Consider the following 21,647-nt stretch of genomic DNA (forward strand, 5'->3'; position numbering starts at 1 on the left):
TAGTTTTTTTTTTCTAAATGAGAAATGGCGAAATGATTTTGGACAAAGAAAATTCAAATACTTTTGCACTGAGTTCCGTAGTTCATCAATCTATCAATCTTAGATATTCGACAAGTATACATAAAGACAATTCTTATATATACATGGTAAAAGATTTGATGAAAAAAACATAGTAAGAATTCACATCGAAAATGCACACGGCGACAGTTCTCTTATATCGTTCCCATAATGTTCAACTCACTAAAGATACAAGGAAAACGACAAATTTCTGATAATATTTATGCTACTAACGTTTAGAATTTTTTATTCACAAACAATTTTTAACAATCTTGAATTATTCCAAGAATTTAAAGTTTTAAAATTAAATACAATCAATCAAAAAAAGATAGACTAATAATGGAGTCATTGAGCACCAGACCGGGAACCACTGGACAAATAACAACGGTACAACAACATTACACATAATCTGCCATTAAATGTTTAAACAAACTCCCTAAAGAAATACAAGCCGAAAAAAATATTAAAATATTAAGAATGAACTTAAAATACGCTTAACGTCAAACTAATTAAGCTGTGTGGTATATTATTGTATAAAAAATCAGTGTTCAAAATAAATGTACAAATACACAAAGGAATATTTTCTGTAAAATATATATATTTTTTATTTTTGCGTTATTTAGCTTATATACATCTGTTATTCTTTACACATATGTTCATAATTTAAAATTTTATATGTATGTTAGTAATCCTAAAATTATTTAAAATTAAAAACTCAATACGACACTCCCTCTCTAAACACGAGTTATTCCCATTTAGAGAGGTATTAATTAACAGCTTGGAACATTTAGTATATACTTACCCTTATGCAGATCATTGGACGGTCGGTATATATGCTTAGTTATTACTTTGTAATTGTCTTAATATTGACCCTCTGTCAGCTGTACACTTACTGATGTTCTTACATACTTCTATCAATATGCATTATTTGTTATCACCCTGTGAGTAATAAAAAAATAAAAGGGAACTTTAAAAATACCTCTATTATTTAAAAAAGCTGATTCGCTTAATTATTCGTTTTTTTGAGTAATTATAATTTTCTTTTTATAATTTTTTTAATCTCTATTTACATTCTTTTAACAAGTATTCAAGTATTCAACAAGTATTTATTTAAATCAGTTTATTTTAGGTAAATTAATAGTTTACAATAAGTTAGGTTTATACAAGTGCATTGTGTAATTCCCATAACTGAGAAACCAATTATATAGATTTCCTCATTATAAAAATGCTTTGTATTTAACAATGGGCATTATATTTTAATACCCATATATGTGTTATCAACAAATTTTGACTTCCAAGATACGGGGATGTGTCTAGTGTTGTTGTCGAAAAGCACTTAACATAAGTAGGTATGTAGAAAAACTGAATACAGATTAATTAATAATGAATAAAAAAAACAAAGACCAAAATAAAGAAAACGATTAATGCAAATGATTAAAAAAATCAATACCTGACTAAAAAAATCAAAGAAGAAGTTATTTAACATTTTGAAAAAAAAAGTTACGTGATGCGAATAAGAGTATTCTAAAAGCTAGTCCGCCTCAGTACAGAAACCTCTGCAGAGGAAAAAAAATATCATTTTAATTTGTTATTATGCCATACAATATATGTAGATAAAATATATGCGTATAATACTAAGTATTTCTCATTTCCCAGAATACTAAGGAAGGAAAATAATTATATCGAGTCAGTGGGAAATCTTCAATTCATCACTTAACAATTACAAAACTCTTTAAAGTTACAATAGCTACGAGGGTTTGTCATAAGATCTTGCAAATAGTTTTCTAACCCCGAAACAATGATGGCTTGATGTAATTGCATTAAAAGGTCTAAAATTAAATTCGCACCAGCTGCATGGGCTTAATGCCAGCAAAAATATATTGGAAAATTAGAAAAGAGACAAAAAATGTTATTTAAAGGCCTTACACACCTCCCTGCAATCGAAGGCGATTTAGGCTGGCCGCATACATACGTTTTCGGTATTCGATTTCCGAATTCGTTTTCCTTATTCGGACATCCGAATGCACGGAATCAGTAGAAAATACATTAACTGCCGCACACGTTCGTTTTAGTTCCGAACGGAACAAATTCCTTACGCACGTTCCGAATGCGAGCCGGCGCGTTCGGAGAAACCGAAAGGAAAAAACCTAATGACGTCATGTGGAACGCAGCTATTGCATACATTTTGTTTGTGCCGACGCAAACGTTCGGAAATTTCCGTTCAGTAATTCAGTGTTGCCAACGGATCTTGACCTAATATCGCCGTTTCTCATACATAAGGTAATCAGTAATTCAGTAATTCAGTGTTGCCAACGGATCTTGACCTAATATCGCCGTTTCTCATACATAAGTAGCCGAATTTGGTGTTAGGTGGGACTTGTTTAAAATTGATTTTTTTACGTAAAAATAAAAATTTCGTGGGGGGGGGGGGGTGGCTAGAGAATTTCAAAAAAATAAAATTTGTCCCCAGAAAATAAAAAAAAATCAATGGGTGGCTAGAGAATTTCAAGAAAATATTAAATTTGTCCCCAGAAAAATAAATTTCATAAGGAGGGGGTGAATAGAGAATTTCGGGACATGTTTAAAATTGATGTTTTTGAAGTAGCTTAATTGGCGACCAGTCGCCTTTTAGATTTTTTCGGCGCCGATTCTCGCTGTGAGTAGCCTAAATGGCGATATATCGCCCTTGTTGGCAACACTGGTACTGACGTTTATACATTCCGAATGAAGAAAAACGAACGTTTGCGCTAGTCTCACGGAATTCCGAATACGGAAAACGAATTCGGAAATCGAATACGGAAAACGTATGTATGCGGCCAGCCTTCGGGATGAGGTGGTGGGAGTGAATTTGGCGTCTTCTCTACACACTTACTCCTGCCGCAGTGTAAAACTGATCGTGCAGCAAAGCGCTTGTCAATCAACAGGATGTCACTACACACTGGGATACTCAGACCAAATATCGGTCCCGATTTAGGAGTTAGGGGTTAGGGCCAATTCGTCTACTCACGCGGTGATTAAGGAAGCGATCTGGGGTGTTCGCTAACGCTTTTTCGATATTGCCTCCGATTGTAGGGAGGTGTGTAAGGCTTTTTAGATACCTATATATGAGAATGCATGGAGAGTACTTACGATTCATGCATCAGGAAGATTTGCTCACTAAAATGAACTAACAAGGTCTCCAATCGAGGAGGAGTATGTCCCTTGCAGTAATGGCGTATAAAATATAAATATATTAATAATTTAAAATAAAGCACATACCTCCTGGAACGCTATAAGTTGTTTGTACCGAACAACTACATCCTGGGAAGGCACCATGTTTTGCTATGCATCCCATATAACAGAATGGACGTACTGGCTCGGTATGGCATGACACGAGGTATGAGACTGTTAAATAACTTTTCAAGGGCCGTTGACATTTTTAACAGTAGCCTTAAAGGATTTAAAAAGCATGCGAATGCCACATGTTGCTAATTATAATTTTAATGTAAAGTTTTTTTTTCTTTAAGAATGTATCTAAAAATATATTGTTTATGCAGAGGCAGTTCAGAAATGTTTATGAAATACTTTATAGTTTTTACTATTCACATGTAAAAGCCCCTGAAAGTGCGTTAATAAATTAATTTAAAATATATTTATTGTAATTAACATTAAAAAAGGATTATTGAATTAAAAATGCAATATGAGAAAAAGAAAATTCAAATTCGTATTTTTAAATTTCCGAGCAAAATTTCTATTTGATTTATTTAATTCACAAATGAGAAGTAATGGAGAAAAGTGTGTATTAATCAGATATTTAGTTTTTATTTCATTTAAAAAGCTCAGATTATAAATAAAATACCAGCGGTTAACGAAATACACGCCTGGGAAAATGTATCGGTAAATTTTCACCACTAAATTTAGCGTAGGATGTCATTGTTAACCAGATAATTAAATTATCTGCTTCCATAAATAGGAGCCATTCATTATGTTAATTTATCTCCTAAGGCCAAGAAAATATTATTTAATTATTTTTTACAGCCTTGCTAAATATAAGGGAGGTTTAAAATTGAAGACCTCTTTGTATGTGACGTAATTCTTTACGTAGGATGTTTTGCAGGGGAGGATTGTGAACAAAACAAACACGTTAAATTTGTGGTAAAAGTTAAGCTTGAATGAATAATTATTTAGTATTTCGGGTAACCACACACAAGAGGCCCTGAGGAAAATAATTTTCCTCAGGGCCTACGTCATCTGCGGGGATGATGTAGAGAGGGTTTTCTAAGGAAAAGAAGTAGAAAAAAGAGAGGAAAAGCTAGGAAGGAAAATGGTACGAGTGGTAGTTAAAAATCTGGGAGTTCATTTGTGTGTCTAGGAGTGACAAAAGCTTGAATTCATCCCTCTATCTGTGTTGCAAGGGGAGAGATGAATTCAAAAGATCAGCAAGAGTCCTGAGGAGAGGTATAAAGATATCACTCAACAAGTCTTCTCAAATCCGTCCGGCGTATCCGCTGCCAAGACCTAGTCAATCCTAACCCCATGAACCCAGGCAGAGGTTGCTTACTCACCAAATATAGCGAACCACTTGTGAAACCTATGAAAGAAATGTCGAGTATTCAATAAATGGTTCCCGGGGCGGTGGTACCCATACCCACGTCCCAAATTGTGATTATATAGTAAAATATAGTTACGCAATCTAGTAAGAAATTTAGTGAATTATAGTAACGCAATGGAGCAAAATTCCCAAACTGAGATTAAACGTCCCAAATTGAGATGATATAGTGAAATATAGTTATTTACACAATGTAGTAACAATTTAGTGAAATATAGTAACGCAATGGACTAAAAATTTAGTTCAACTTCGTTACTTTTGACACGACCGCGCAATGTCGTTTTGGGGAATCATAATTTCTTAATGATTCTTTATTGTTGTCTCAATCTTAAAAGTAATATCGATATATTCTCATATATTTAATATAATTACCTATCCTCAAAAAAGGAGACGACACTGACATAACCAATTATCGCCCCATTTGTATACAGTCAGTACTTTCTAAGCTTTTTGAATCAATGGTCCTTGATGAAATCTATCCCAAATTAATAAAACTAATCGACCAAAAACAACACGGTTTTATCAAAGGTAGATCAACCGCAACTAACGTAACAATATTTCAAAACTTTATATTAGAATCTTTTGCAAAAAATAAACAAGTCGACTGCATATATACAGACTTTTCAAAAGCATTCGACAAAGTATCCCATAAACTACTAACCCGAAAACTATTTGCCCTAGGAGTAAGAGAAAACATGCTAAAATGGTTTACTAGCTATTTAACTAATCGTAAACTATTTGTTAAAATAAAATCTTTGCTATCGAAAGCTTTCTGTGCGACCAGTGGCCTACCGCAAGGTAGTCACCTTGGTCCCGTTTTGTTTCTCATTTTCATTAACGATATAACAAATTGCTTCGACGATGTCGAGGTATTGCTCTTTGCTGATGACATCAAGCTATACAAAAAAATAACTGATGTAAATCATTGCCAAATACTACAATCAAATATTAATAAGTTTAAAGATTGGTGCGTACAAAATAATCTGTTTTTAAATGTAGACAAATGCAAAACCCTGACTTTCTGCAGAAATAAAAATCCTGTTTTATTTGAATATTCCATTAACAATACAGCTTTAGAAAGAGTCACGGAAATGAGAGATCTCGGAATTATTTTGGATGAAAAACTAAGTTTCGCCAATCATATCCACCAAATTGTAAACAAAGGCATGAAAACACCAGGCTTCGTATTAAGAACAACTAAAAACTTTAACTCCATACAAGCCATTAAACTGTTATACATATCTCTAGTTAGAAGCATAATTGAATATAACTCAGTAGTTTGGTCTCCCTCTTACAAAATTCACATTAATAACATTGAGCGAATACAAAAAAAATTTCTGCGTTTTATAAATTTTAAATTAAATATCCCACTAGAAGACTTACAATATCATTTCTTATTAAACACTCTAAAAATACACACATTGGAAGACAGGCGTAAAATAAACGATTTAACTTTTTTATTCAAGATTCTAAACTCTAAATTCGACTGTTGCGAACTTCTGCAACTCATAAACTTACGAATACCTACAATAACAACACGACAAAATACACTATTCCACTGCAACACACATAAGCGAAATTACATTGCGAACTCCCCAATACAACGGTTTCACACTATGGGAAACCAATACTTAGGTGATGTCGATATATTTAACATTAACTTTGCGAATTTTGTGGATTATGTAAAAGACCTATTTCAATACTATTCCTAAATGGAAGTTATATTTTTGTAAACCAGTCAAATCGCTGTATTTTTTAATTTATGTTCTTGATATTTTTAATTTTGTTTCTCGCATATACTTATGTAATTTTATTTTTATTATTTCTTTCTTTTCTTTCTTATGTTTCAAAACTGTCATTAAATTTGTACCACCCACATGTAAAAGCCCTCTGGGCGTTAAATAAATAAATAAATAAATAAATAATTTTCAGTTATTAAAAGTTTTCTACAACTTGATATAATAATAGATAAGTACAGCAAATTCTTTATCAAGTTTTTCAAAACCTTCTCCTCGCAGTATTTATTAGTAGTAGTATTTCTAAGAAAACCTCATTGGTGAAGTTTGGTTTTTAATGGGTTACCGTAACTAGAATATTTTTTATCTTTTTTGATACATTTTTAAGCCCCTGCATTTGGAATTTCTACCGATATAAAACATATTTAATTTGAGCACTTTAAATTTTTTAGTTCATATGTTGTTTTTCAAGATAATATATATTTATATAAAAATTTGTAGTGACGGTCCGGTTATTATGTGAAATTCCCTTGATGGAAAAAATCGCAAAGTAGGCTCCAAAAATTATTTAAAACCCATATGGTTCTGCTAATTAAAATGTTGCAGGTATGAAAAAAATCACAGTGTATTTTTGAATGTAGTTTAAGCATTTCCTAAGACTAATTTTACTTCGAATTAAGACTTTTGCGCAACCTTTTTGAATACATCTCGCATAGTAATTGCGTACTTCTCTGTTTTTGTATCTACGAAGTTGTCATTCCTAACTTAGTTCAGGATGATAACAAAATAACTTATATAATATATAATTTTCCGAAGAAAATTTCTTCTGAAAGCTTATCACTTAGTGATTTAATTATTTATTATTGAAGTACTCAGGCCTTAAAGTAGTGCACACAGGATATAAGGCTTCACAAATAACCAATTTAGAAATTAGAAAACATGTATATAAAAAAAGCAGACTTAATTAATAAGCAAAAAATTTATAAACGCTATTTTAAATATTTTTCCCCTAAACTGGTCTTTCCAGTCTAACAATATTGTAGTTCCTAATTCCGAAAAACTCCGCCCACTTTTACCCCTCCCCACTCCTTCCACTGTTCAATTGTAATCTATATTTAATTTTTGACTTTAGTATATATTATACTTCCTCCTGATGAGGTGAACTTTGTTCATGAAACATGTAAAGGTTATATATATATATATTAAAGTGATGTAAACAATGTTATTAGTGTTTTAATATAATAATATAATATATCTACATCTAGCCAAGTAGTAGATCATAAAAATGTTGATAGGTAGCTGTTTCCGAGCTTTCGCTGACGCTTTTGTGTACTGAAGATTGAAGATGTGGCAAGTAGGAAATAATGTAAAATTTTAATGAAGAATATAGCGGAATAACTAAGGGATGATAAGACATGTTTTTGTCTTTTTTTTAAATTGAGGTTTTTGTTTGAAAGTGCTTGAAAAAAGGTAAGAGATGAAAAAAACTGATTAGCTCGTTAAAAGTTTTCGAGGAATCAGCAATTATTTATGTTGAGCTTTTACATTCTATTAATTTGCGTCTTGTCGCAGTGGTTAAAAACATAAACTTGGAAACACAGAAAAATTATAGCAATAGTATTTGACGGCCTGATGAGATACCAGGCTCCAAGATCCAGGATGCGGATAATGGCTTCCGCCAACACGGTGGTGACTGCAGCCTACAAGCACGAATAAGAAAACTATACTTGGAAAGTGAGCGATGAGCCAGATAAGATATTGGGAACCAAGACTAGCATCTTTACAAACTGAGCTATTTTTTCTCATCTTCACCGACAAAATTTAATGAAATGAAAACATAAAATAAACAAAGACGCCGTATTTCATGGACACTTCATTATAAAATTATGATTAATGATCCTTACTACCTTGTACAAACACTTTCCTTATAAAAGTTTTTGAAACTAAAAATAATGAATATTCACATATGTTATATTTTTAATTTCTTAGGCAATTGCTTTGTAAAAATTTTTAATAATTTAATTTTTTATACATAAGAATATTTTATTTTATTTAGCTTATACCATTACAATTATTCAGTTTATATCTAGGATATATGTTTTCTGAAACTACTATAATAATATTACATTACAAATTTATTTTCAATTTGGGAGGCGGTTTTGGGTACCGTCGCCACGGGCACCATTTTGACGGTCCCGAAGAACAATTTTTTTTTACTGTTTTTGAGCTCAAGAAATTTAGTGTTGTTGTTAGTGATGTTTTGCATTAAACCCTATTTATTTAATTGGAGATATATATTTAAAAAAAAAACAATACAAATTCAGAAACGAAACATTAAACGGCTCAACTGCAAAACTACAAATTTGCACATGTGACATTGTTTTTCATAACAGTCGATTACTGGATAACCAACACCTCTGCCATGGGTCACCCGAGTGGTTCGCTACGTTTGGTGTTTTGCAGGGGTGCCCGGGTTCATCGGGTGAAGTGTGTTCAGGATACGCCTTCCCACGAGCTGCGTGGCGTGTCAGATCAGGAAGGGCAGGTTTGGGGGGACTCTTTGACTTTTCCAGGAAGGGATAGATTTATAAGTCCGTCACTCCTGGACAAACTGATCCCTAGATTCCTACCCACCTCTTATACATTTTTCTTTCCTAGAACTTCCTTTCCTTCCTTTCCTTAAAAAGACCCAATTTTCATTAAAAATATTATACATTGGTTTACACGGTGTCCCGCAAACTAGTTGTAGAAGCTGGTAACTGACAGCGCTTGTGATCGAGGGATAAGGTTTTCGACTATCAAGCCGAAGGTCACGGGTTTAAATTCCCACTGCACAAGTAAAGTTTATGTGATTGATTTGTGTAATTACATAGTTCTATCATTTATTATTGAAAACAATATATATTGCACTCTGCCAATCAATAATAGAATATGGAATTATTGCTTGGGGAGGAGCAACAAACTTGGCTATCAATTACATAGAAACCGCACAGAAAACGATCCTAAAGGTAATACTAAAAAAACATAAACTGACTGATACAAACCAAATATTCAACAGCTGTGACGTACTAGATATACGCCAATTATACGTTAAAAAACTACTAAACTACATTTTTGACAAAAAAAAAAAATTTAAACATACACAAAATTACACTAACAGACCAGTTAGACAAGCGTACAAAGAAAACACAAAAACTCCGACAGTAAATTCAAGCTTTGGACAAAGACACTACCAATACCATGCCATAAAAGCTTTCAACAGTCTAAAAATTGAAATTAAAATTGAGGAAAATAAAAATAAATTCACTCACAAAATTACAAAATGGATTAAAGAACAAAAAAGACAATATTACCAAAATGTCATAGCATAAAATAAAAATAAAACCTACACGTAACACACAAAACCAATATAAACACACATCACTCACAAACACACAAGATTATATATTAAATGTATTATTTTATTTTATATTGTAGATTGTATTTAGATTATATTTTCATATTATAAAATGAAGGCCTCAGCACGGGCAAGCCATCCAGTGAGGCCAACATTACTGGAAAACTTTGAAATGTAAAAAAAATTGTACCAAATAAAAAAAAAATAATAAAAAAATATCAGGTATATTTGCCGCACGTTCCAGAGTGAAAAATACTCTCAGTGTCACACTGGTGTAAGACCACCATTCAGAATTGAAACGTGGCTTGAAATGGCTTTAACCGTATTTAGTGACCAGATCTGAATAGCCAGGTACTTCCTCAACATCTTTTCCACATCTCCTTCCCCTCCTCACTACCTTCAGACTCACAACATACCCCATTTGTGGATGCCGTGGTCTCACTGGCTCCAGATGGTTGGGGTTGGGAGCAATTGGCATTCTTGTGTGGTATTCATATAAAAAAAACTGGTAAATCTAAAAATGTATTGTTTTACTTGGAAGCCTATTTTTGCTTCTTATTTTTTTAATAAAATCCTGATAAATTCTGTTGATCAACACAAGTAATAAACTGTTCTAAAAAACATTATTTTCACACACAGCAATATTTGCACAGGTAATTTTATTTTCCGACTGAACTATTTCTGTTTATTTGATTGAGGTGGAAATGACATTTTTTCGCTTACCTATAAAATCAGTCATAAAATTTCCTCTAAAGTAAACTTTTACCTTTGAACCTTGAACCCTTGAAAAATAAAAAAAATGTTGACGTCCATTGTTTTACTGGGAAAGTGGGCAAATACAAGCCCTTTTCAATTGAAACACCTTCGAACATTGAAGTAAAATGTGCTAGAATTTTATTATGATACAAAAACAGCAAATGATTTTTTGTTAGACAAAAAAAATGCCAGTATTTTAATTGCATTATTCAATTAATGTCTGAGCGAAGTCCTATTTTTATGTCTAACCTTGATTGTATTTTTGTTTGTTCCGTTTGTTCACCATGGTGTTCATTTTAAAGATTCAGTAGGTTTTGTTAAATGTGAAATCTCATTATCTATTTGGACTTTCGTATTCTCATTATTTCAATATATTATTGTACCTATCTGTTTGAATGTTGAAAAAAAGAATTGTCATTGGGATTGTAACATTTCTTTAGATTCGATTTAGATTGTAAAATTCCTTATTTGAAAATATATGGTTATAATGAAGTTGTTAAATACATAGTACCTACTTACAAATCTTAAGATTTCAAAGGAAACTTTGGTTCTAATTTATTAATGAAGAGAAAATTAGAGACTCATTTTTGAATGCGAGATTACTGATCACAGAATGACTATTGATTCTACACAACTTTGTTAAAGGTATGTTACCTACCTAGCTTTAAGTTACTTTAACCCTCAGAACTTTAGCACATTTACCGATATATTTCTTCACAAAGAAATTAAAATAAATAAAATCTCAGAAGGTTTTATAAATTTTATTTTAATTACTTTTGGAGCATTTTGTTTTATTAATGTACAAATTTTAATTATTCTGTGGTTAATTTCAACGTTTGATTTGATATTTGATATAAAGCTTGCTATTTTTTCTTTCTAACACCTTTTAGTTCACATTTATTAACAGAACAGTAAGGGAGATAAAACAATTTCTACGACACATGTACGATATATGTTTCCAAAAGCAAACAAATTGACTCTATAGGTATTATCTGTTTGTTCCTAAAACCGAACAAATCAGCCTGTGGGGTTAACATAGCTTTGTTTTTAATATTTCTTGTAATATTTTACTCTGCAAACATGTATGTTCAACTGTATTAATTAGGTGGGTCAAAAAATAGTCAGATTTAAATCAGGATTGATATAAAATTTATGCTCTCAATAAAAGCAGTTGGTGAAATTGAGTTTTTGTCATCAGAATTACAGTGTAGGGCAATCCTCTTAAGCCTTTATCAATGCCCTTGACCCTTTCTTCAGCATTACAAAATCAAGAGTGATTTATTTTGTATACCTTCCCTTATAAAAGGATGCGAAGAGGCTTCATTATATTAATAATGAATGAAGAAATCTCGGTAAATAAAAAAAAATTTGCTTGTCATGATTGGGGTAGGTAAAAAATTATCCCCTTTCTAAATTTTCCACTTGGTTAGGTTGATTTGAATTATCTCGGTAAGCCGTGGCAATTTCTGATTTTTGCTTATCATTCAGAACCAAAGGTTAGATTGCAATATTCATGCTAGATTTGTTTTTAAGTTACCAATTTGAACGTAAAAAGGTAATAATATAATATAATCCTTCTTGAAATTGAAACAACTTTAATGGAAAATAAGTAACAGTTGGAAGTAAAAAAAATATACGGGAAAAATCCTCGACATTACTAAAAAAAGGAAATGTTGTCAAAAAGGATTGTTTGATGGATGATGAAAAGGAGTGTTTAATCGTCGTTCATTTATTTGGGAGGCGGGTTTATGTACCGCCACCCCAGGAACCATTTGTTGGATAACAAACACCTTTGCCATAGGTCACCTCAAGTGGTTTACTACCTTTGGTGATTTACCAGGGATGTCCCGGTACATCGGGTGAGGTGTGTTTAGAATGCGTCTTTCCACCAGCTTTAACAACAACTTTTGTACTTTTAAACTACCTTAAGACGTTGATATGTCGACAAAAATGTTGATCTTATTTACTTGTACTATCATAAAGATAGAATCACCTCCCAAAGTTTGTGCACTTTACCCCCGGACATTCTGAATGTATCTTGTCTTATAAACAATTAGTTTTTATCAATTTAATTTAAATTTATAAACAGGACATACAGAATATTATTTTGAAACCTGATGAAGAAACCTTTGTCATTGAAACACGTTGAAAATTTTTACTAAAGGTATTTGTAGAAAAAGGTTAGTTTTTCTCATTTAATTTAAAATGAGCCGCAAAGAAAATTAAATTATGAAAAATTATCTAATTTGAGCCCACAGTAACCAACTGACTATTTATCTTTGGAGAAGCAGTCGATTTAAAATTAGTGTGAATTAATTTTTAAAATATAAATTAAATATAATGGACGAAAGAGACATCTCTGGTCAGTTTTGGATAGATTTTGCTCTGCCAGGAGAGTGATGACGAATTCCAGTCACCTTTGCATTGATCAGTTGGATTCATCCGGATTGTATCATTTGTCAAAAGAGGTCTATTTAAGACTAAAATGATTGAAATATTTTTGTCACAATAATGTGGCAGTGCGTATTATTACAATGTGCTTATTCATCTTTATTAATAATTCTACTCTCTTGAGAGCTGGTTGACATATTATAATCTCATAGTGCGAATGCAAATATATTATTGTGCTGATCTGCCGTTTTGCCGCCGAATTTGAAGATCAAGGAGAAGAACTCAATTGCAAGTGGTATTCTCTGGTGAGTCTTTCTGTTTATATGTATTTGGTGGCTGGTTTATAAGTTGTCTTCTCCTGCAGAGTGAATTCAATGATCAATCCATTTTTTTTTCATAGAGAATTAAAATATTCCCTGATGGTCTGTGCTATTTACAAGCTAGATTATCACCAATCTTCCTGATTGCCTTGTAATATTTACAGCCTACAATATAATCAGTGGAACGTCTTCATTTTATTATATTCATCTATTATTGTATATTGTCCTTGGTTTTTGTTTTACTTCTACTTAAGTTTGGAATCTTTTGTTTCACTTGTGTATACCAAATATCTCAACCCAAAATGAGCTTTTCATATTACGAAATTGCTTAGCAAGACATTTAAAAAATAAATTATATTATGAAATGAAAAACATCCCTAGAGAGAAAATTTAAAAAAATAATGTATCACTATTATCGCATATTTTACGTATAATTGCAGTTGTATATTCAAAATCCTCATTACCGGTCTCTCCTAACGCAGTTTTTATCTTTAAAAAATATTCTATAGTTCGATGCTGAAGGGAATTAAAACATAACAGCCCCATTTTCAGCAAAAATTTTCAAGCAACATCCTGTAGTTAAGGCAGTTTCTTTAAAAAGATAGCAGTGTTAGAGATTGATTTATTACTTTCGGAAAATTTATCCGAAAGCCTGAATTTTTCAACCCGGTTAGTTGGCGATGCTCAAAAACTTTTTGGAACGCTTTTCGGTTTAATTTTAAGTACCAAATACGTTTAATAATGAAATGTGGCGTTCCGCATGGATTAACGTTTGGCGCATTTTTATATTTTGAAATGGTAAAAGTAAATATTGCATAAAAAGCATGGATAGAAGGTGGATTATGTTTTTTTGTATTGTTCCCAGAGTATTTCAGATAAGGGTGTGTGTAAATAAAACTGAGCAAAGGCCTATTCAGATATAAGCGATATTCGCTGCCACTGTGAGTAGCGAAAATATACGCCGTGTATTTGTATGAGCTTTTGCGGCTAGCGCAAAATAGAACCCCGCCGATTTCGCCGTATCTTTTATCTTTTAGGCAGTATCTTTTCGCTTATTTTGATTATAAGAAGTTTTTTTCACTGGTCACGTACGATTACAGTATACGTATGTATTAATGAACGGTCCAAACATGACCGACTAGACAGGCAAAAAATCAAAAACGTTTCTCTACCCACAGATGAAGTGAAATCCGTCTAGGTTTGAACACCGAATCCACTCGGTTTACGCTACCCACAGCGGCATTTTTTTTTTTATTTATTTAAATTAACATAGTAAGAACATATTTAAAATAAAGGTTAAAATGTTTTCCTTTACAAGAGTCAAATACTCGTGTGTAAAGGGAAAACAAAAAAAAACTTAACATACATATTAAAATAGATGAAAAAAAAATCTTATAAACATTTAAAGTGAAGAGATTTTTGTTTTTTTTTTTTTTATATAATAATATATAAAGTAATACCGTGAGATGTCATCGTCTTTCTAATTCGCTAAATTATTTAAGGTAGTGAGGTTTATTTTATTTTTGAATTTATTATGGTCCTGTTCTAACCTTATTCGAACTTATTAAAATCTGACGATATCTGAGTTAAGTAGAATTTAAAAAAAAAAAAAGATTTTTTTACAAACCATTATCAAACCGATGATTAAGTCGGATGTGTTTTTCATAATTTTCGTAGCATGATGGCGTTTTTTTTTCTGTCGACAGAATTGCATATAATTAATAATTTTTCTGGTAATAATATTCCTTGCAATAACGAAAGATTTTTTAAATATTTATGTTGAGGGATCGGTAAGATTTATAGGCCCCGTTAGGCGTTCTACCGATCCGAACCCTCTGATTTGCAAATATCTGGAGTCGGTGAATTATTTTCCCATTTGATCGTGGATCAATTATTTGTCGTAAGTTGATTAAACCACACCACTCTAGTGTACGTGTAATAATGTTGTGCAAAACTGGTGTGCATTAATGGAGTACATAAGCGACCCATTGTATTTAGCCTATTGCTCTCAACACGAACCATGGCATAGTGTGACTTCTTATACAGATCTTTGTGGATTTGAAGCAGCGTATTTTTTGTAAATGTATGTTTTAGTGGTGGGACTTGAAAGTCTTGGAAAAGTTGTGAGGTTGGGTAGTGTGATGGTTTTTTTATTAAAATTTTTATTAACAGTCTTTGAGTGATTTCCAATTATCGCTTATATCTGAATACGCCTTTAGAGGTAACCTACAGCTTACCATACTCAAGCTTATATTACGGTTATGCACGGATGATTTTTTGTAAAGATCTCACCTAGAAGTGTTAAGGTACTTTTTAGGTAGAGGAGATTTCTATTTGTTGGGGCAACAATTCTGAACTTTTTATTCTTTATATATTTTAATACTTAACTTTTAACCTACTTTCATAAGTGTAAAGATAAAGAAATTTTCTCATCTTAGATTAAATTACTCAGTTATTGTATGACATAATTATGGAATGGTAGAAATTGGTATAATTATTTAGCCACTGTTCATATATATATTTTTTAATTTTCCTTAAAGATCTTCTTCTGTACATTCCATAACTTATTTATTTAAAAGCATACGGCACAAAATGTGCCATTAACATAGGTATAAAAGTCACTATACTATGAAGTAAATATTTTCATATCTTAATATATCTGTTAAAAATGTATTTTTATCCCAAAAAACAAAAGTACATACATTATCGGGTAAATCTTGTAATTTTAAATTAAATGTAGTAGCTGTACTGTATAATTATTAAATACATAATGTGTTAGTATAGTAATGAAATCTATAGTTAATTTCTCAGGTATAATTTCACGGCTTTTACATGTTTTTTTTATTTATTACAAAGAAAATCTAAAGAATTACAATAATTAAAAATAAAAATCAAAGCAAGATCAAAAAAGGAAAGAAAAATCAAAAAACAAAATCAAAATGAAAATAGAAGACAAAATAAAAAAAAAACAACCTCTAAAACAAAAACAAAGTCAAAAACGAAATAAAATCGAAACTAGATTCTCCACCATGCAAGATGGAAAAATATAACACTTGGACAATTACAATACATTGATAAGATAAGTTGGTAAAATAAACAGAGCTACGTAGTTTGTATCGTTAAATTATATTAAATTTGATGTTCTTTTTTTCTGAAATAAATGGGTAATGACTTGTTTATATTTGGTAAATGCTGTGTTGAATATTTCAACAACATCTTTATAGTCATTACCCAAATTTGTATATGGTGAATGGGGGTATAGAATTTTGATTGATGTTATATTTTATATGATAACAGACTTCCTTCATCATTGATATTTTTTAAATTTATTTATTTCATCAAAAAATTACAGAATATATATAATATATCATTAGTAAGTTGTATAATTATATGTAAGTTAGAAACAATGAAATTGTTGGAAGAATAATGTTACAATAATATGGCAGTTTCTAATATAAGAAAAAATATATATGAATGTAAGAGTGTTATATAGAAATGGCATAATATACTATATTTTAGGTTGTGAATAACCTGCCTCACTAGGCGAACCTGTATTGAGGCAGAATTTTTAGTTAATTATTTCTCCATTTAGTCTATGGTTTGCTAATATGTAAATGTTTAATATGGGTTCCCATACAGCAATCCATTATTTTAGGTTACATTATTGTTTACATATTGAAGATACAGATAGAATAAGTTTAAACACAATACATACTATAATAACTCACTGTGACAAGGCATTTGGTTACTTTTCATTATTGTTTGCATTTACACAATACGTATATAGTAAGTTTTAGCACCGTACATACTGCAATAACTGTCAATGACAAGGCGTTTGGGTGAGGGCACTAGTGTAGGCTCGATCATTTGAATAAATCCAAATTTTAACATTTTTTTTAAACTCTTTCCGTGTTTGACTCTCTTTAATATTTTCCGGGAGCATGTTGAAGATCTTTGTGGCAAAGTAGCCAAAGCTACGTTGACCAAAGGTGGAAGAAAGTGCTGGAACTTGCAACATGTCTTTGTTTGAATTACGCGTAAATCTAAAGTTAGTTTTTTTTTCGTAAAGCACGTGTTTGTTTTTAAAGAGATGCATGAGGATAGTTTTTACATAGATCTGTCGAACATCAAATACTCTCATTATGTTGAAAATTAAGTTACTGTTTGCAGTTTGAGGAAGTTTGATAATAATTTTCATAATTGTTTTCTGCGCCTTTTCAACAGGATCTAGAGCTGATGAAGTACCCCCTCCCCATGCAATGATACCATACTCAATGATAGATTGGGTTAATGCAAAATAAATCGTTTTTAGAATTTGTAAGTTAAGGAAGTTCCTTACGGATCTGAAGAAATGTATTGTTTTCCTAATTTTATTCGCAATGATCTGAGTATGTATATTCCATTTGAGGTATGAGTCAATGGTGAGGCCGAGGTACTTCATCTGTGGAGTTCGATCTATATAGGGGCACTCATTGCATACATTGGAATTCGTACAGTTATGTATTTTTATGGAGGTCATCATCATTAGGTTGGCCTGCAGTATTGATGCTTGAAGTGATATATTTTGTTTTTTTCGTGTTAAGGGTAAGCGTGTTTATATCTAACCATTTTTTAATCAAGTTAATATTTTTTCAGCTTTTTTAAATACAGCTGACCAATTGTTGCCTTCAAGCAGTAAGACAGTATCGTCGGCAAAGCTAACAATGCTTCCCTCAATTTCAAGGTTGCAAAAGTTGTTTATATAGAGTAAGAACAGAGTTGGTCCCAATACGCTTCCTTGTGGAATTCCATAGTCAGTTGAGCGCTGGTTACTGAGGGTATTATGTATTTTAACCTGTTGTTTGCGTCCATTTAGGTAGCTTTTAAAGAAGTTTAGCTCTTTGTCCGTGATGCCGATTTTTTCAAGTTTTTTAATTAGTTTAAAGTGTGATATTGTATCAAAAGCCTTAGAGAGGTCTAAAAAGATTGAAATACATTTATTTCCCTTATCAAGGCTTTTTACAATGAAGTCTGTCACCCTGGCAATAGCATCTGAGGTACTTTTGTTTTTTTGAAAACCATATTGATTTTTTTAAAGTATTTTATGGCTCTCGATAAATTTTAAAAGTTGTGTATTAATAAGGTTTTCAAAAACTTTAGACAAGCTATTCAGTAAAGTAATTGGTCTATAGTTATTGATATCTGACTTGTTTCCAGATTTGTAGATGGGAATTACGATACTTTGTTTTAGGTTAGAGGGGAAGTAGCCCTGTGTAATACTTAGGTTTATAAGGTATTCTAGTGGCAATGTAATCTCCGAAGACAGCGTTTTAAGGATTTTTGTTGAAATTTCGTCTGGTCCAGCAGAAGAAGTGTTTTTTAGAGAATTAATTGTTTTCAGAATTTCTTCCTGTGACACAGTTTGGAATAGAAATTTTGTATTTATGTTATTTGTTTGAACCACTGCATCGGTAGATTGGGTGATTCCGCTCTGGGCAATTTGAGAAGCAAGATTTGGACCGATATTAATAAAAAAATTGTTTACATGATCAGCAACTATGGAATTGAACTCTGAACATAACAATAAAGTTGTTCTTAAATTATGTTAAAGTGTTGCTATATTGGTGTTTCAAAATAATCAAGCAATATATCGTTTTAAAAAGAAGTGGTAAATGAATGTATTCAAATAATTGGTTTTTCGTTGTCTTGAGTAAACAAGGTGCAATATATCTTTAAAGTTTACATTAAAAGTTTTGACAGAAGAAAACCACAGAAAAACATAAAAATAGACAGGTGATCTGAGATAAACGGACATAAAACTTTTGATTTTTGCCGTGAATAGTGAAATAAATAAATTAACTCAAGATGGATCCTAAAAGTTTTATTGATAAAGCCTCAGATGCAGTTCTAATTCTACAAAATTGCATTTATGACAGTTCGACAAAACTAAACAAAAAACAAATTAATAAATTAACCCCGAAAACAATTACAATTTTGGGGTTAATAAGCAAAATGGCAGCAAAAATGGCCGATATTTCTGGAGAAAATAGAATACTTAAGGAAATTACGGGTAACAATAAGCAATACCAAAATTTGGAGAAAAAAATTATTATCACTCCGAAAGAAGAGCAGACCACGGAGAAAGCCGAAGAGGATATTAAAAAACAAATTGATCCAATTGAAACAGGAGTGATGGGAATAAAAAATGCAAAGGATGGTAAAATATTTGTTACATGTAGAAATAGTCAGCATATTGAAAAACTACAGGAAGACATAAAAATAAAGTTCTGTGAAAAATATACAACGAAGATCCCGGATAAAAGATTCCCCTCAATAAAAGTCGTTGGAGTAACACATAAAATGGATGAAAAAGAAATCGTTCAGAACATAAAAATTCAGAACGAGTTTCCAGAAGAACCACAAAAAATGGAAGTAACTGTAATAAAAAACAAGAAATTAAAAACAGGAGAAGAATATATAATATATTTGGAAGTAGATACACAAACACATGGAATAATGTTGCAAATGCAAAAAATAAATATTGGATGGGAAAGGGTCAGAGTATTTGATGCATTTGACATTAAGCGCTGCTATAAATGCTACGGGTTCAACCATAAAGGGAGCGAATGTAAAAAAGACTCCTTTGTATGCCCTAAATGTACAGGTGGTCATAAAAGTGAAGAATGCAAGGCTATTAGAGGAACAGAAAAGTGTAATAATTGTATTAATACTAAAAACAAGTTGAAGATAAACCTAGACTCAAATCATCCAGCGTGGAGCTTCGAATGTCCAGTATACAAAAGGAAATTGGAATTGGAGAAGAAAAAGGTAAATTTTTTATAAAAAGCAACCAACTGCAAGGAAATATATACTTAAATATTCAGAGTCTGATATCGAATAATGAAGAAATCCAGATACTAATTGAACGAAATGATCCTGCACTTGTAATGTTAAGCGAGACTCACATAACATGCGATATTGAAGATAGCGAAGTTACTTTTGAAGGATATACAACAATACGCTGTGATTCCTACAGTAGACATACAGGGGGAGCAATAATAATTATCAAAAAAGACATATTATATGAAGTTATTTCTAACATACAATATGAAAAGAACTGCTGGATACTAGCGATCAGGATAACTTCTGGATATAAGAAAGGAGTATACGGAGTAATTTACCATTCTCCAAATGCAAGTACCAAAGACTTTCTATCATTTATAGAGAACTGGTGCACCCAAAACCTCGAAGAAGAAGAAAATAATATCCTAACTGGTGACTTTAATATAAATTTCAAAAATTTGAATGATACATATACTAAAAGACTTAAAAAAATTATCCAAGCATCGGGAATGAAACAACTTGTTAAAAGTGAGACACGAATAACGGATAAATCCAGGACGTTAATTGACCTTGTCATATCCAACAGATTAGATTTGAATGTAAAAGTTCTAGATGAGCCAAAAATAACCGACCATAACCTTATCCACATTACAGATAACACAAAAAGAACTAATACGAAAACCAGCAAAGAAATAAAATACAGAAATTATAAAAAATATAACAGTGAAAGCTTAATTGAACTTCTGGGTGATATGAATGAACTTCATCAAATGGAATTTAATGAAAAGTCTAAATCATTAATAAATAACCTTCAAGAAGTAATCGACCAGTTAATACCAATCCAAACTACTAAAATAAGAGGAACAAATAAATGGTATAACATAAAACTACAATCAATACAATATGAAAGAGATAGACTGTACAAAATTGCAAAAATCTCAAGAAACTCACAAGACTGGAAAGCATTCAAAAATGCAAGAAATAAATACTCAAAACAACTAAAAGTTTGTAAGAACGATTACTTCAAAAATAAAATTATCTGTGAAAAAGGAGACACTAAAAAAATGTGGAAAACCATAAAAGGATTAATGCAAACTGAAGATAAAGGGATGAAACATGACATTGAATTTCCACATCAGATACAGGGTAGCATACAGAACTGCTTCAACAAATATTTTGTAAACAGCATAACGGAATTACATCAGAGTATACCAATACTGAAGGAAGACAACAGCGTGAGGAATGTTCCCCTAAACCGAGAAAAACTTGTGTTTAAAGAGATTGATGAAACATATCTTTTACAGATTCTAAACAGCACCAAATCAAAAGAGAGTCCAGATGGAATAAGTTTTACGGTTTTAAGGGATGCAATGCCAGTGATAGGACCTCATCTACTGAACATAATAAATGAATTGTTAAGAAGTGGAAAATTTCCAAACACATGGAAAACATCTATTGTGATCCCGATTCCGAAAGTTGTTAATACCAGAAAATGTGAAGAATTTAGACCTATAAATATGTTACCAAAATACGAACAGGTACTAGAAATTGTAATAAAGAAACAACTCGTTGAGTATTTG

The sequence above is a fragment of the Hesperophylax consimilis genome, chromosome 25 (genome assembly GCF_061612785.1).
Source record: "Hesperophylax consimilis isolate HC1 chromosome 25, BYU_Hcon_1.0, whole genome shotgun sequence".
Lineage (NCBI taxonomy): Eukaryota > Metazoa > Arthropoda > Insecta > Trichoptera > Limnephilidae > Hesperophylax > Hesperophylax consimilis.